Genomic DNA, 10851 nt, shown 5'->3' with positions numbered 1-10851 from the left:
AATCATATCTCGGATTTCGAAAAATCTCATTCACTTAGAAAAATTTCATCTCGAATTTCGAAGAAATTCACGACGTCAATTCTTTGTACACGACATCTACGTCTAAATTCGATGTATAAAATGTTTCCCTCAAGCAAGATGTATATATGTATATATATATATCATCTCGAATTTCAAAAATTCACTCACGAAAATCCCATATCCGATAAACAGTGTCGAGATAAACAATATCGAATGAATAGTATCGGGTGAACAATGTTGGATGAACAGTATCCATCTACAATATTAGATGAACAGTAAAAAGATCAATTGAATTTCAAGTTTATTTTCTATGTCTTCTCAAAATTTTCAAATTTTCACTTATAAAATTTGAAAATTTCGAAAGGAGACAATGTGGTGGCTAAATATCGTACATACCAATATTCACCATTATTTCATTAAGTTTCTAATACAATATCAGCATAAGAACCGATATATTCATTTTAAGTTACAAATAGAAGATAATAGAAAGGAATAGACACATGCCACAAAGCTATTCGATGAAGCCATGTGGAGCAACTATAAAAGTACTAGGGGTATAGAAAGGAGGAGACTCATTTCCACATTTTCATTTTTCTATTCTTTCACATTTTAGGAAAGAGAAAGAGAGAAATTGAGAGATTGTAAAACACCATTAATGAACCAATAAAGAGCTTCTTTGTTTTGATGATCTCTTCTTGATCTCCACATATAGGCGATAAACAACCTGTTTAAGTGCAGAAGGTGATCTATCCACAATTAAATCTTGGAGACGAACAACGACAAGAAAGAAAGAGCCAATGAAGATCGAGTTTTTAGATTCACATCCAATTGATAAAATCCAAAAATTCGAAGAGTCAATAACTATCATTGATTAATTGTTTGTTTCAAATTAAACCTTTTGAGTAGGTACGAGTTTTATTGAAAGGGAAATGTTAATATATAGTTATAGATTTATAGTGGACACAAAATGAATATGTGAAATTTAAATTCAAAGAAATAGTCTGAAATCCCTTTTATTTGTTAGAGCTTATCATGGACTAGTAATGGGCAGCATACGTTCCGAATCATGTGACTTTGAGAATTTGATGAAGAGAACTAAGAAAACTATTGACAAATATGGATAAATATGATAATCTGGAGAGTTTGTGAGAGGTATTATTCTTAGTGAGGTGGACACAATATTTAAATCAACAGCTATCTCACTGTGTTGTTTGATTATATCATTTTTAAGTGTTGTTGTAGAATTCCTAAAATGAGTGGTGGTATTGCGCCGTTTGGTAATTGTGGTTGCAGCATAGAGTTGTTCGTTGTTTTGTACGAAAATTCTATACCCATGTGTAGGGGTGTCTCTTTTTGCCGAATTTCCGATTTTTCCGAAATCCGACCCGAAATTGGTCTGGCTCTTGGTGTAGTTTTAATGGGCCGATTTTCCGATTTTCGAAAATTCCGAAAAAAAATTGGATCGGATTTGGATATAATTCTAAAATCCGATCCGATCCGAAAATTCCGAAATTTCCGATATTATTGCCAATTTATTCCGAAAATATATACTTCTCTCACTATCCACTTGATTAGATCTCGACCGTTCATTCATTTTCTAGTTTTTCTTCCAAAACAAAACAAAAATAACCTAGCCGCTACTTCCCCACTTGAATTGGACCACTCTCATTCATTACACCGTCTGCCATAACAACAATGATATGAAAAAAAATGTTATTGAGTCATACAATGACTTCCAGACCAATCTAAAAGCCAAATTCCAATAGATAGAATATTATGTAAAAGCTATTTTGAGTCCAAGACCATAATCCATTATTTATCTTACACACTTCACGCCTTCAATTTCCACCACACACGAAAAAAGATTGAAACATTACAAATACCCGGACCTCAAATGAATGCAATGCTTGCTATTATTGGTGGTGCGGGGTTCTTTTCTTGTTTTTCTTTGGATCACTTGTTTGAATGAAAATGGGTTTTCTCAATAAACAAGTCGCGTATTGTTGTTGGTACATTGGTGTTGTGGACATGGTTTTCTCTCCCTACAATGAACATTGGCGTATGATATTCCAAAATAATTGAAAGTAAATAGATCTTTGAAAATTTACCAAGTATTCGAAATTTCCGAGTTATTCGAAATTTCGAAAAGTTCTGAAAATTGGAAATATATTTTGAATCCGAAAAAAAATTGGATCGGATTTGGCTAGCATATTATGTTCCGAATTTTTTTTGGAAAAATTCCGAAGGAGGTTAATCCGATCCGATCCGATCCGAAGTCACCCCTACCCATGTGAGTATTACAGCAATGGTTTTTTTGAACGTGAAGTGCCGGAAATATTGTACGTGTGACAAGCATGCAACCAAGGTTTTTTTTTTTAATAATGATAACAAGTTTTACAATTAATTAAGACAAGTGTGCAACAAGCTACGCCACAAGTTCTTTATAAATGACAAATCTTATTATTATAAATGGAAACTCATTAGAACCAACTGTCATTACGTTATTGTCCATAGCTTTTTGCAACCTCTTAAGGAGCTCAACAGACTGTTAATTGTGCTAAGAAACTGTAAGCGTTGAAACTGAACGGAAAGAAATAATATTGGTTAGCCTTACAAGTTACAAGCATCTTTGTGTTTCTCAATCTTTCCTGCTGCTCTATTAGCTATTTCTCCCACTTCAAAGACTCCATTTCCAAGCCCTACCAACGGAGAAGCTCCAGTTACATCAATACACACATGTTTTCTCTTAGACCAATTGTAGATCAATACATCCGCAGGCCGAAGTGTCGATCTACTCTAATTCGGATCAGTGAGAAAATTTATAGGAGCCTCATTCTTCACTTGCACCCCAGCCCTCCAAAATGCATCACATAAAATATCTCTGACATGATCATGTCGATATTTGAAACCTGGAAAATGTCTACAATGTGCTGCATGGTCAATGAAAACATCCAATCTACTCTTTTTGCAAACAAGGCATAGACCTCTGTTAGAGTACAAAGGAATCACGAGACAGTACCGGAGAATTAAATGATACTCCACCAGCGACATACGTTGTATCGGAATAGTAAGTAGAAAATCCTTTGTGTGTTCTAACTGCAAGCATCCAATGACTGCTTTTTGACGAGCAGATAAAACAAACTCCTTCTCAAGACAAGCAACAATCTTACTGTAGAATGCTTCCGCCAAATTTTTTTGTGGTTTTGAGGGGACGATATAGCATTCACAGCCAGAGAATTAAGGACAAAATCGGGTAGAAGGAGACTTAATGCATTGCTAGCAACATTAAGAATCTCAGCTCATCCAAAGACACTAGACTATAACTCTTAAAAATATAGTTATGAAGCTCAGAAGTTTGATAATGGGAGGCCACAAAAGCCAAAGTATAGACATCAATGAAACAATAAATACCTAATCCACCAAGACGTAATGGTAGTGTTGATAAACGCCACTGCAAATCACCGAAGCCAAGACCATTAGAAACCACAATACCCTTGAGAACACTGCGGAGATGCCGATAAAAAGTCTTAGCTGCCTCTCTGAAAAAGGATAGTGGACAAGTACGAATCACAAAGACCAACTTAGAAAGCCCAACACAAGCTCGTAAGAGCGCTAATTCATACTATGGATTTTCCAATACAGCTAAACGGTCCATCAAAGTCATAGCCTTTTCAACATGCTTGCGAGCAAGGCCCATGACAAATGATGAATTAGTGTTGACTGTACCTCCAAGCAACCTGACTCCCTGTTGAGGACGGGACAAATCTAAAGAAAAGAGACTGGGAGAGGAGCGACGTGGATCCAGTGATGGCCAAAATATCTCAGTTTTAGCCACATTAAGAACCAGCCCGTAAAAATGTCCTTCTTCCTGAATCATACCTAAAATATCTTACGTTTTTTTTTTTTTTTTTTTTTTTTTTTTTTTTTTTTAAATTAATTAATTAATTTTTTTGTTTTTGTTAATCATGATTCTGTTACATTGGTTTTGTTACTGTCCCGAATGTCCCAAAGCCATACTGGCGGGGTTATTACCCATTCTTTAGGAACATGAGATGATTTACCATGGCATGCTAACATATGGCCCACTTCATTTCTAGTTCAGCTTATCCACATAGTACAGAAGTGATCCTTAGTAGCTAAAAGGGCCAGTGCATCATTAAGATAAAGCTGAGAAGACTAGCCTATATTTACATTCTTTTTCTTTCCCAAAAAAGTACTAATAGGTTGGGAGTGATAAGTAGGGCTGGAAATGGAGCGGGTTCGGGTCGGATCAGACTATATCCATACCCAGATCTATTTTTTCGATACAAAATCAGATCCGAATCTATGACCCGAATGGATCCAAAATGGCATACCATTTCTGTAAATGGGATAATCGGATCTGATCCGACCTGACCCGAATTGCGAACCACAATTTCTCAATCACCCACGTTTTAATAATAACATTATACGTGCAAATATAAAACACATGAATTCTAGCAAAAGTCAAATGTCTCCTTTCGTTAACAAAATCAGTGTAATCTTGATACAGATTTTCTAAGCACTTGTAACTTTACAAGATTCACAAAAAGCAAAGAAGGAAATTCAAAGTGCAAAATGTTCAACTTCTGATGCCTGCCACAAACTTCACCCAGTATGGCTTTATCCTCCATGTGGAGATACTACTAATTCATCCACCAAAGTTCCATGCGCTTAAAAAAATGCACAAAAAAGACGCTGGAACCACCGCAAAGCCGCCACCACAAAATATCTTTAGTGTCGTCACCACGAACTATCTTTTTTTTTTGCTTGGTAACGGACTATCTTTAATGTCCCATATACCAAAATATCATCAAAATGAGCCAACAAATAAGCTAACCACATAGCCTGTAAATAATCAAGAAGGAAATGTAGTCATTGACTCATTGATTAGCAATTTCCAAAGTGAATATGGTGTTCACATCAGAAATCATACTTACTGTTTCAGTCAAAGTTACCAAAAACAACCCCTCGCATACAACAATATAAGTGTTTGGGTTCATTGCATGAGGAAGTAGATTCCTCAGTAGATGTCGCATGATCTTAAGATAAAGAATATATAGAATTTAATTAGTGATCACCAAAAAAATAAAATGTTACCAGCAAAATAAAACAATAAATACATATCAATAACTAACAACAAAACTTACCACCAAAATTAGCTTTCATCTAGTCTTGAGTGCAAACTAAAGCTTGTACTGTATCTGGATTCAAGGAACTTCTATACTTACTAACAACTCGACCTCCAGTACTAAAAGCTAATTCAGAAGCGATTGTTGACACCGGAATTGCAAGAATATCACGAGCCATTTTGGCCAAGGCTGATACTTAAGCCTCGTGCATCTTCCACCAAAATCGATGCATCAAAATCGATGATGGGGTTCTAGGTAAAACAGGTTCCTCTAGGTAATAATCTAAGTCACTCTTGCCTTCTTGGCCCACTGAAGTTTCACTAATATACGTGTCAAACCTTTTCATTTTTTTTTGCTACTACCACCATCCAAGCTGCCATCACTATTTCTACTTCTAGTCTCTACGGTTTGAGAAGTAGAAATAGTGATGGCAGCTTTTTGATGGTAGCGAAAAAAAAATGAAAAGGTTTGACACACGTTAGTGAAACTGAAAACTTCGATGAAGGCAAGAGTGACTTAGATTATTACCTAGAGGAACCCGCTTTTTACCTAGAACCCTATCATCAGATTTTGATGCATTAACTTGGTGGAAGATGCACGAGGCGAAGTACCGAGTCTTGGCCAAAATGGCTCATGATATTCTTGCAATTCCGGTGTTGATTGTCGCTAAATCAATTTTTAGTACTTTAATCGAAGAGTTAGTAAGTATAGAAGTTCCTTGAATCCAGATACATTACAAGCTTTAGTTTGCACTCAAGACTGGATGAAAGCTGATTTTGGCGGTAAGTTTTGTTGTTAGTTATTGATATGTGTTTATAGTTTTATTTTGCTAGTAACATTTTATTTTTTTGGTGATCACTAATTAAATTCTATATATTCTTTATCTTAAGATCATGTGACATCTACTGAGGAATCTACTTCCTCATGTAATGAACCCAAACACTGATATTGTTGTATGGGAGGGGTTGCTTTTGGTAACTTTGACTGAAGTAGTAAGTATGATTTCTGATGTGAACACCATATTCACTTTGGAAATTGCTAATCAATGAGTCAATGACTACATTTCCTTCTTGATTATTTACAGGCTATGTGGTTAGCTTATTTGTTGGCTCATTTTGATGATATTTTGGCATATGGGACATTAAAGATAGTTCGTTACCAAGCACACTACAAAATAATTGATATATACCGACAGACAAAAACCGTCCTTATAGAGCTACGCCGACGGATTAAAACCGTCCCTAGGCCGTCCTAATTTGCTCTGTCGCCATTGCTTTAGTTAGGGACAAAAACCGTCGGGAAGGACTGTCGGTATAGCATATCTATGCCGACGGATGTGTGTGGGATTTTATCCGTCGGTATAGAATATCTATGCCGACGGTTATGTGTGGGATTTTATCCGTCGGTATAGAATATCTATGCCGACGGTTATGTGTGGGATTTTATCTGTCTTTATAGGTGACATTTGGCGACGGATTTGTGTGTGATGGTATCTGTCGGTATAGAATATCTATGCCGACAGTTATGTGTGGGATGTTATCTGTCGGTATAGGTCACCTTTTGCATTGATGTCAGCTAGGGATTTTGTCCGTCGGATTTTTATTTTTTTTAATTTTTTTCTATTAATTTTTTTTAAAATACTCATATTCTGCTAATTCAATCAATATTTACCAAAATCCTACATTTGAATCCATACACAACTATTTAGCATGAACTCATATATATATATATATATAACTTGTGCTCATAACACAAAAAAGATGTTCAATTCTCATCTTCAACTACAAAATAAGTTCACATCCTGAACTTAAAAGAGAATTCAGTCTAGCAAAAACCATATTTATGTGATTACTTAAGTACCTATTGAGTTCACATCCTCCACCACGTCAATTTAATTTCTTAAGTAATAGGGCAAAATAAAGATCGCTAAAGAGATGAAGTTAAATAAACACTTCAAGAAGACGAACTACGAGATGCAAACACCAAGAACTCTTTTTAGGCCGGATGACAGCTCCTTGCACAACTTGACCAAGCGTTCTTTGCCATGCATTGTGAGGGAAAGGCAGGATAGCATCAGCCCTACGCACGACTTGGACATAAACTTTGAAGTTCCCTTCTTCTAAGGTCCTTTCACCATACTCTGTGTTAGGGTCGACGTCTTGCCTGCACGCCTCTAGCAACAAGTTCAAGCGGCCAACCTCCACGCCAACTCACAATCTTTGCCAATATAGTAGGCATTTTCCAAATTGAAAAGAAAACATTTTAATTAATAAAGATTTCACGTTAAAACAATACATACATGTAGATAGACATGCATTCTCTCCATTGATCAATAATGTTTAGTTTCGTGATTTGTTTTGAAGCTATGCAACACATAACAAGTAATCATTTCGTGTTACACTTGAATTAACATTTGTTCTACATGAAAGTGAACATAACTAGATAATGTACCAAACAAAAGCCTAGATTTTTGTTACTACCGTCATCTTTGCCTCATTAATTTGATGACTCAAGATAACAATATAGGATTAACAACACCGACTCCAACAATGTGAAAAGACATGACAACGACAATTGAAATTAGTAACATATTACTACTTAATAGATTATATTTAGTCATGTCGACAACATTTAAGAATAAAATCATTCACAATACCAAGAGATTAGGCCTAAACCTTACGCAAAACACACCGATGACAATATGTTTACTAGCGCATTAGAAAGGGTGCCTATAGTTTCATGGCGAGAGGATTTGAAAGCGGCTAAATTCAGAAAAAATTCAGTTATCGATCTACTTGTAGAAACTCTGGCGATTATCTTTGTTGGTTCGATGTGAGCTTGGGTCCGTTACTGGTACTAGAACTGAACTAGGGTGATCAAACCGATCTGACTTAGAAACCGGAATATCCCGAACAACAAAGAAGAATCAATTAGGTACAACACTCTACAAAAGGCCCCGAGCTCTTCACCTTTATATATTACATAAGCCCTACCCTAAAGTAGGTAGCCCGAAAGCCTCACTCCACTCATAAGTTGCCGGTTGACAATGGAAAAGGCATATGGGTTGCGGAGTCATGGGAACGAGGAAAAGTCGTTATTTGGTGGAGAGCTCAATGTCATCCCAAATGAAGTCCCCGATTATGCCACCTTAACACCTTCTACCTCATAAACTATATATGAGGAGACTAGAGAGGAGCATTCTTGGTAATAGTTTTACCACCCTACAATATCCCCGATGAACTCGACAAGTTTCTAAGTTCTAACGTCATAAAGAAACAAACGCTTATGAATGATGCTCATAACTTGCAGAAATTCCCTAATCTGAAAAGACAAAATTGAACAATACACACCGCTTAAAATCCCCAAGCCTTAAACTATTACAAAGTTGATTGATGTTGAAACCCTTTAACGCTATAGTTATTTATTTATATTTTTTTATCGCAAATTCTGCGCTCAAACACTCTTACATCGAGAAACTTACTCCAAAACAAAACTAGCAAACTACAGATTATCTGTACCCACACCATTCCAACCTGCCGTAAACCTGGTTCCCTTGTATTTGCTTTGACTGCTTTCTTAAACCCTGCCTATGGTGCCTTCCCCTCCACTCTAGATGGCTATGCTTTATCCATAACAAGGAAGGATCATTTTTCTCCTTGATCTCCATTCACGGGGTTTGAAGGCGTGGGCAAGATCCATTTCAATTTTATTGAAATTAAACAACACCCTGACTTTATTCATTACATCTGAACTCTAAATAATCAAATCAGTGGAACCCAATTCAACAACTCCAGTAGAAAGAGCCAATACTTGAGGTTGCTTAGCTCGATCACAAGACGAGCTAGCTAGCCTATCATACCCTTCAATATATAATTATCATTTACCCAATATACTATACAATTCTTGAAACAAAATGAGCTCAACCGAAAACCTAAGTCGAAAAAAAAAAAGCAAACAAAGAGAAAACCCAACCCAAAACCAGATTTGAAAACAAAAGAATTTGAATGAAGAAGGCAAGAAAAAGAAAACTGGAAATATGAGTACTCTAAAGCAGGACCGACACGCCCTCATCAAGGTAACCCAAAACCACTTGTTTCAACTGGCCGGGCGACGTTGCAAGGACGAGTTGGGTGCATTAACACAAGGAAAAAAGGGCAACTTGGAGTTCAGGCAATGAAAGCACCATCTTTTGTGAGGCACCGAAGTTAACCCGAGCTCATTATTTATGATGATGCTAGGTGAGAATGTAACAAGAATTTATTTATGAATAAAATAGGGGTAGGGGACCTCTTTAAAACCTAAACACCAATCAAAAAAAAAAAACACCCGGACTTGTGCTAACCCAAAAAGAGCTCCTCAAATGTCACTTCCGGTTCTGCAATAAGCTCAAGAAAAAGAGCTTCAACAATTGAACGAGCGCCAAGATATGGTACAATATATGCATCCGGGGACTCGGGGAGCATTTTCAAAAAGTTATGGTAGACAAATGAGATACTTTCGAGAATTGTGTAAAAGCAATTACCTAGAAACTAACTAAACAGTAATAATGTTTAATGAGCTAGGACCGTTCGTTGACTCTTAACAATTCCCTGAATTTTCAATCGAGTAACATCTTTCAAGTACATCATACAAGACAAATGAGATACTCTAGCAAAGTTTTATATTAGGATCGATTGTAACTGCATTATGGAACCTCGATCAACGGATGAATTATCTTCTCTCAATCATGCGAGAGAGTTTCTTCAAAGCGTAGGTTAAAGGTGACCGCGGACAAGATAAATGGTTAGGCAGACCGGCGGACCCCCTACCAGTTTGATTAACATAATGAATGTACACTGTCCCTATCATATCATTATAAGCTATATGTTTTATCGATGAGTTTTTGAACAAAGGATTTCATTTGAGATGGATTGCAAGCAGGTGTGAAGAGTGTTCGAAAGCATAAGTTCATGTGCTTACGTCCCTAATCGACCACATCAAAGGCCGACTGCTATGAGCCCGAGCCCAGCGAGCCCCTTTCCTCTAAGTAGTAAGTCCTGCTAGATATCAAAGTTCACTTTTTTCAGTTTCTAGTCGGTTATTCATATTATCTTGAGTATCCTTAAAAGCCTTAGCGAGAGTATAAACAGAGACTGGAATGGTGTCATAATTATACTACTATTTTTCACTCATTAATCTTGATAAAAACAAAAATTGTTTCCGATTTGAAGCTTAGGCTAGTCAAGACTTATTAGCTCATAATAGTATTGTAACTATTTGGTGATAAAATACTATGTGGTAATTAGGCCATGTCATTAAATCTTTACTAACCTGATATTTATTATCTTCTTGTAAAGACACAATTGATCTATATATATATGTTTGTCCAAAATTGACTTCGGTAAATCAAACATCATTATGACCTCGGTAAGCCGGCTAGTTTAACTATTTTTAACTGTAATCGTAATCGTTTTTTTTACCGTAAGTGTTACTCCACATTCAAGAAGGTCTATAGCAATGGTGCTCCCCGCAAAACCAAACTTGTTCACAGTGTCTTAATGAGGACAATTTTCTGGAATGCATTATTGGTAATGATAATACCATTACTTTGTGCATGAGTTAATAAACAACAAAAAGGGCCAAAAGAAACAAAAAGAAAATAGTAAAGAACAAAGCTATAGAAAGACAGAGAAATAGAAAG

Source organism: Coptis chinensis, chromosome 9, assembly GCF_015680905.1.
Source record: "Coptis chinensis isolate HL-2020 chromosome 9, ASM1568090v1, whole genome shotgun sequence".
NCBI classification, from domain to species: domain Eukaryota; kingdom Viridiplantae; phylum Streptophyta; class Magnoliopsida; order Ranunculales; family Ranunculaceae; genus Coptis; species Coptis chinensis.
Note: the sequence above shows the minus strand (reverse complement) of the source record.